General features: G+C 43.7%; 1 long non-coding RNA gene across 2 annotated transcripts in view; it reads left to right on the forward strand.

Annotated features, from left to right (window-relative positions):
• LOC128584898 (uncharacterized) overlaps nt 1-4278 on the forward strand; it is a 40342-nt gene extending 36064 nt beyond the window's left edge. For both annotated transcript variants that reach the window (XR_008379761.1, XR_008379762.1), the window contains exon 5: nt 4144-4278. This is a non-coding gene — a long non-coding RNA (uncharacterized LOC128584898). The remainder of the gene's footprint in view (nt 1-4143) is intronic.
• The last annotated feature ends 1722 nt before the right edge of the window (nt 4279-6000 follow it).

The raw sequence follows: 6000 nt of genomic DNA on the forward strand, positions 1-6000 counted from the left end.
TAAAAGTTCTACTCAGGACATAACAATGCTCCCTTCTCCCCATTTCCTGTGATGCCTCTCACAAGGGCCATGGAGACACGGAACATGGGTGTTCTGCGCTGAAAGCAGAAACACGGGTGTCTGTCGCCAGGACACTCATCAGCAGGACTGTCCACAGAAAACTTGCACAACTTACAGGAGAATTACTTTGACTAATGTCTTTTTATTTGTTCATCTCCAAGACAAAGGAGACCCTTATAACTTTCTTCCCAAGAAAGACAAAGGGAAATTTTAAGGGTATTTCTACTTGGCTTGTGAACTCCTGTTCCACTTACAAGGGCCAGAAACTCTCTCTTCTTGCTAGAAATTTCTTAAGTCTCTCCTCCTTGTTTGGATGTGTGATGGGCACAAGATCGTTCTGTCACCCACCTGTTCCCCAAGCTGAGGAGAGACTGCAGCTGATCCCTCTGCCCAATGCTGTTCTGTTTTTGTATTAAACCTTTCATTCTCAGCCTGGCGTATGACTGCCCAGACTAAAGAAAGACCGCATTTCCTAGATTCCCATGCTCATTTTCCTGATCCCTCTTACAATGCTCAGAATGATGGAAAAACACACTGGACTGGGGATAATATGACATATGAAATTTTATTCAAGCCTTGCCCTTTAACCAGGACACTGCAAAGGGCAAACTGTGTCACAGCAGCAGTGCCCTGTGTTTGATCTTCAGCCTGTGCTGTCACAGGATGTCACGTGGAACTCCTGGAGAGCGTCATCCATCAGGACTGTTCTTTCCTTCAAGGGGAGGAGGAGGGAGGTGCCGAGCTAGATTTTGGAACAGGATACTCGTCTTCTGTTACTGATGACACAGTGGCTAGGAGCATCCTCTCCAATGGTGAAAGGTGGACCTGATAAGACAGACACATTTATGCATGCCTGACTTGGAAAATCACATAGCTATTATTGACACAACAAAATATCGTAAGTGCATTTGTACGGAGAGAAGAATTTTCAACCACTGCCATATTTTCTTGGTTTCATTAATTTATAACCAACATCCTATGCTTTTCCTCGTGAGCATGAGAGGTAATCAATGACATTTAAAATAGTTTATTTTTTTAAAAAAATGGAGATTTCTGTTTGCAACCTTGTCAGTTCAGTTAATCCTTTGGGGAGTTGGATAAACAAATATTTGCAAGAACAGCATCTGTTTGAAGGTCACAGAATCCTAAGAATGAGGGCTTGGAGATCAGGGTGGTAGAGAAGCAAGGATCCTAGGAAGGCACCTGACCCTACTCTGTCCCTCAAGGCACTTGGCATTTCCAGAAGTACCAGCAAGATGCTGAGCACAGCCTGTGACAGACTCCCAGGTCTGGGCAATATATGTTCAAATTCAAGAGCTGCCAGAGAGAAGGGGACCTGGCAAGTGGCCAGGCTTTAGGATCGAAGGCCAAGGCCTCTCCTGGGAATGGGCTGAGGCAGCAGGAGCTGATCTACTTCTCATCCTCTGGTGGAGTGAGGTGCTGTGTGGACGCTGTGCCTCCCGTCCACAGCACGCCACGTTTTCAGGAGACAACGTCACCCGGAACCTCATGCTGTCTCTGTAGTTCTCATTAACCAGGTTTTCTGTTGACTCAAAAATGACAAGGCCCCTGCCCGAAGGAATCCAAGGGGAAGCAGAGGCAAGATTCTACTGAAAAATAAAAAAAATTAACAACAAAAGGATCCCCGGAGGACATCCTGGGTAGTTATTAGACACTGACTTTCAATAAGAGTGATTAACATGGTCAGATTACAAGCTAAATGGCATTAAATGGACATATAGAACTGAAAATATAACAGTGAAATTAAGGCTTAATAGACAAGTTTAACATGACACTATGTACAACTGAAGAGAAAATTAATGAACTGGAAGATGGATCAGAGACGAGATTTAGGCTAAAGCAGAAAGGAACAAAAGCACCGAAAACACAGGAAAAAACTCAGAGAGATGTGGAAAGTAGCACGAGGACAGGGAAGAGGTAACGTTTCATGAGATATTAGCTCAACATGCTCCCAAATGATGAAAGACACTAATCTACAGTCTCAAGAATCACTGTGAACCCCAAGTAAGAGAAACAGAAACAACTACACATTACAGTAAATCTGCAAAAAGGAGAAAATAATTTAATTCTACATATATTTCAAAAACCCACGTTATGTTGAGATAAAGGAATATTTCTTCTTAAAATAATTTTTATCTCATTCATTTGATAGGAAACTGAAGTCTGAGAGGAGGAAGGGTTAATAACTGTCATCAGCATTTCCAAGAAATTACAATGCCTTTCACAGAGATCACAAGTTTTACTTCTTGAGTTAATTAGCAATTTTCTTAGGATGGGAAACATTTTCACTTCATCAATAATGATTTGGTCTTTTATTAAAAGGAAGACATTGGAAAGGAAACCAGGATGATGATGACAGAACTCTCACACACAATTTCCCATTTCTCACTTGTTTCCCTTTATTTCCCTGAGCCCGCCCTCCAACACCAAGATCAATCACTTACACAGGATCCCAACACGTCCCCCAGTTTTTTCATATTCTGTAAGAAAGAGGCAAAAGCAGTTACATGACAATTCATTATTAGCACCTTTTGTTCAAGTTCAAATCTATTTGTAAATGTCTGAAGAATACTATCAGGCATTTTGAAGAAGACATCTCCAAAATTGCTTTAAGGTCTGTCTGACTATGGAAGCTTGTGCTTGTTGGGAAGTGAACAGGGCAGTCCTGTAGAGGAGAAGGCAGTCAGGGGTTACGTGAGATGAGCAATAGGAAAAAGTCCAGATATGAACTCAAGTGAGAAACCAGTAGGGGCCCAGGGACGTAGAGCTGCATCCCTGCCCTTGTGTGTAGACTGTACAGTGAAGGCTGCAGGAGCCGGGCCAGGCACAGGGGCTGTGTGCCTGGTGGCTCTCCCTGAGGAGAGGCCAAGCCGCCCGGGACACCCCAAGGCTCTTCAGGAACAGGCAAGGCAGTCAGCAATGGACCACGAGGCCTCATCTAGAGATCAAAGTCTGTATTAAGGGTAATTACTGTACAGAAATACAGACCTAAGACCTAAGAGGCGAGCTAGGCTCCCTTTCTTCCCTTTCCTGGCCTGAAGGGGGCAGTATTCTGGTGAGTCTCCCCCGTGGGAGGGACTTTGCACAGCATCCCTACTCACACCAGGCACATGATTCTTACTCTACCTAACATAGAGTTTCAGTTTGTACCTTGGAGAAAATCCTCTTAATTGTTCTTTATGTTCCTGAAAATATTACTTAAAAAAACATCAAATACATTCTCCCTAAATCATCTACTTATAGTGAACAGTAATAATCCATAATTTAGATCGAAAGACGAGAGAGAGATAGGAAATACAATTACGTGGAAGTTGAGACAATCAAAGAGTCCATAATCGGATTTTGGCACCTGTGAAAGAGAAACAGTTAATGGAGACACTTCAGTGATAGTAATAAATTAAAACATTACACTCTGAGTTCCTTGAATGGTAGGTCTCTGTGTGTCCTGGCACATAATATGATTGTCTATCTCTACAGATATTCAAGCAAAACCTGGTTACAAAATGAGTGAACTTGCACGCCATCCTCAGTCACTGATCCTGTCTAATGCCAGGACGTGTGATCTCCAATAGTCCTCAGTGATAATCACTCTGCCCGCTGTGCCATCTGAGCCTCAGTCCTGTGCCACCTGCCACTCGGGTTCTGGCTGTTTGCAAGTCTAGGTCCCCCAACACGACAGCTCCCTGAGAGCCATCTTGGCCATCTGAGGCCCTGGTTCTCACTGTTGGCTGCCCCCAGAATAAGGACCTGAGTTGTTTAGAGAAATACTGATGCCTAGATCACACTCCAGACCCGTGAAATCCAATTTTGGGGGGTGGGACGCACATAGCTAAATTTTTAAGTTTACCCCATGATTTCAAAGGGCAGCCAACCAGGAGCAGTGCTGCTGTGCCCTGAGGCCAGGACAGTGCCCTCTGTCACCTGTCTTGACGGAAATCTCTTATTTTTCTAAAAAGCAGGATCTCTTCAATAGGGTGAAAAAGCGTCTTTCAGAGCCAAAGCAACTCTAGTTATGAAGTTTGTGGCTTTAGTTCTCATCATGCTTTTTGTTCTTTCCCTGAGAATTTCCTATAACTGGAGCTCACAGTGTGTGGACCCAAGCTAATCTGAAGAAAGAGACATCAGAGGTTACTCACTGGTGTGCACTGGGCTGTGATGAGAAGGACAGCGAGCAGAAGCACCACCTTCATCTTTCCCCGCTCAACCTATAAGCAGAACAAGGTATTGTTTGCAAACTTAGCTCATGTGAAGCTGTTTCCCGTCCTGCAGCCTGGCACTGGCTCAGGGGAGCTGTGAAGGCTCAGGGCTGAAGGTGGGGCTGTTGGAAGCAAAGGATGTGTAGACTGGAGACTTGGAGACTCTGGGGGCAGATTTCACAGCTGGGACACAGATGATGATTCACATGCCTTAAGGCTAGTGTGTGGTCCTAACTAGGATTTGATTCATTCAAGTACATTGTGAAGCATTTAATGCTTACTAGGAAGCCTTCCCGTTGAGTTTAAGAGAACATGGTTCATCTTGCTCAACTTCCTCTTGAACACCAATGATTATGAGATTTTGTATTTTGAGGCAACTTTCTAAATCTCTTGGGCTACCCTGGTGACTTCTCATTCTATTGTATTTCTCCTCTTTGTATTTTTGCTCAGCTGATCTTTAAGCCTGCTGATTCTTTCCTCTTCTTGAACAAGTCTGCTGTTGATCACCTCAAATGCATTTTTCACTTTAGCAGATGTATTTCTCAGTTTTATGATTTGTTTGATTTTTTGTTATTATTTCAATCTCTTTGTTGTCTTACTCTGATAAATTTCTGAATTGTTTTCTTTAACTTAGGTTTCACTGAGGTTCCTTAAAACTATCATATTGGGGTGAGCACAGTGGCTCACACCTGTGGTCCTGGCACTCTGGGAAGTTGGAGGGAAGAAGCCTTGTAATCAGGAGTTGGAGACCAGTCTGGACAACAGTAAGACCCATCTCTACTAAAAACAGAAAACTCAGCGGGGCATTGTGGTCAGCACCTGTAGTCCCAGCTATTCAGGAGGCTAAGGAAGGAGGTTTGCTTGAGCCACTGAATTTGAGGTTGCTGTGAGCTATGCTGACTCCATAGCACTCTCGCTTGGGCCACACAGTGAGACTATGTCTTAAAGCAAAAGGAAGAAAGAAAAGTACAATGGGAAAAGAGGGAGTTCTACTGACCTTCAAGGGCGTGCACAGGGAACAAGCATTTCCCTTGTGAGGCAACACCTCATTGTCTGGTTGGCTAAGAACCCTGATCCCTATTTGATTTTAATGGGTTTTTGTGTTTGTTCCAGGAACATGAATAATCCTTTCAGGAGGCTCCAGGCTTTTCTAGCAAATAGTGACAACTGCATCATCTAGAAATTACCATATTGTATGAGGAGCTTGGCTAGGAAATACAACTAAAAATTCAACTAAAAAGAGAATTTCAGCTAAAAAAGACTTAAAATAAATCCATGCAATTGTACGAATCATGCATTTACACAAGAGGTTTTGTCCCCATCCCATTTGGTGGGGAGACAAGTTAGGTGGTGGCATGAGGGGGGAGCCTCAGACTGAGCGTCAGTCCCCGTGTCACTGCCAGCCCAGCCTGTGTTGCCGCCACCTGCTGAAGGGCCGCTCAGCTCCCCAGAATATTAATTATGCAGCTGAAATTGCTGAAGTCTTCCCTTCTTGAAAAAATATAGTCTCATAACTAGGTAATTGTAAACTCTTTGTGAACATTAATTTTATATTATCTTATATTATTTCTTTTGAGTCAAAGTTGTAATCTGTCACCCAGGCTAGTGTGCAGTGGCATCAGCCTAGCTCAAGAAATGTCAACCTGCTGATCTGAAGTGATCCTCCTGCCTCAGGGTCCTGAATGGTGAGACTGCAGGCACCCGCCACAATGCCCGGCTAATT

Source organism: Nycticebus coucang, chromosome 4 (genome assembly GCF_027406575.1).
Source record: "Nycticebus coucang isolate mNycCou1 chromosome 4, mNycCou1.pri, whole genome shotgun sequence".
In the NCBI taxonomy this organism is placed as follows: Eukaryota; Metazoa; Chordata; class Mammalia; order Primates; family Lorisidae; genus Nycticebus; species Nycticebus coucang.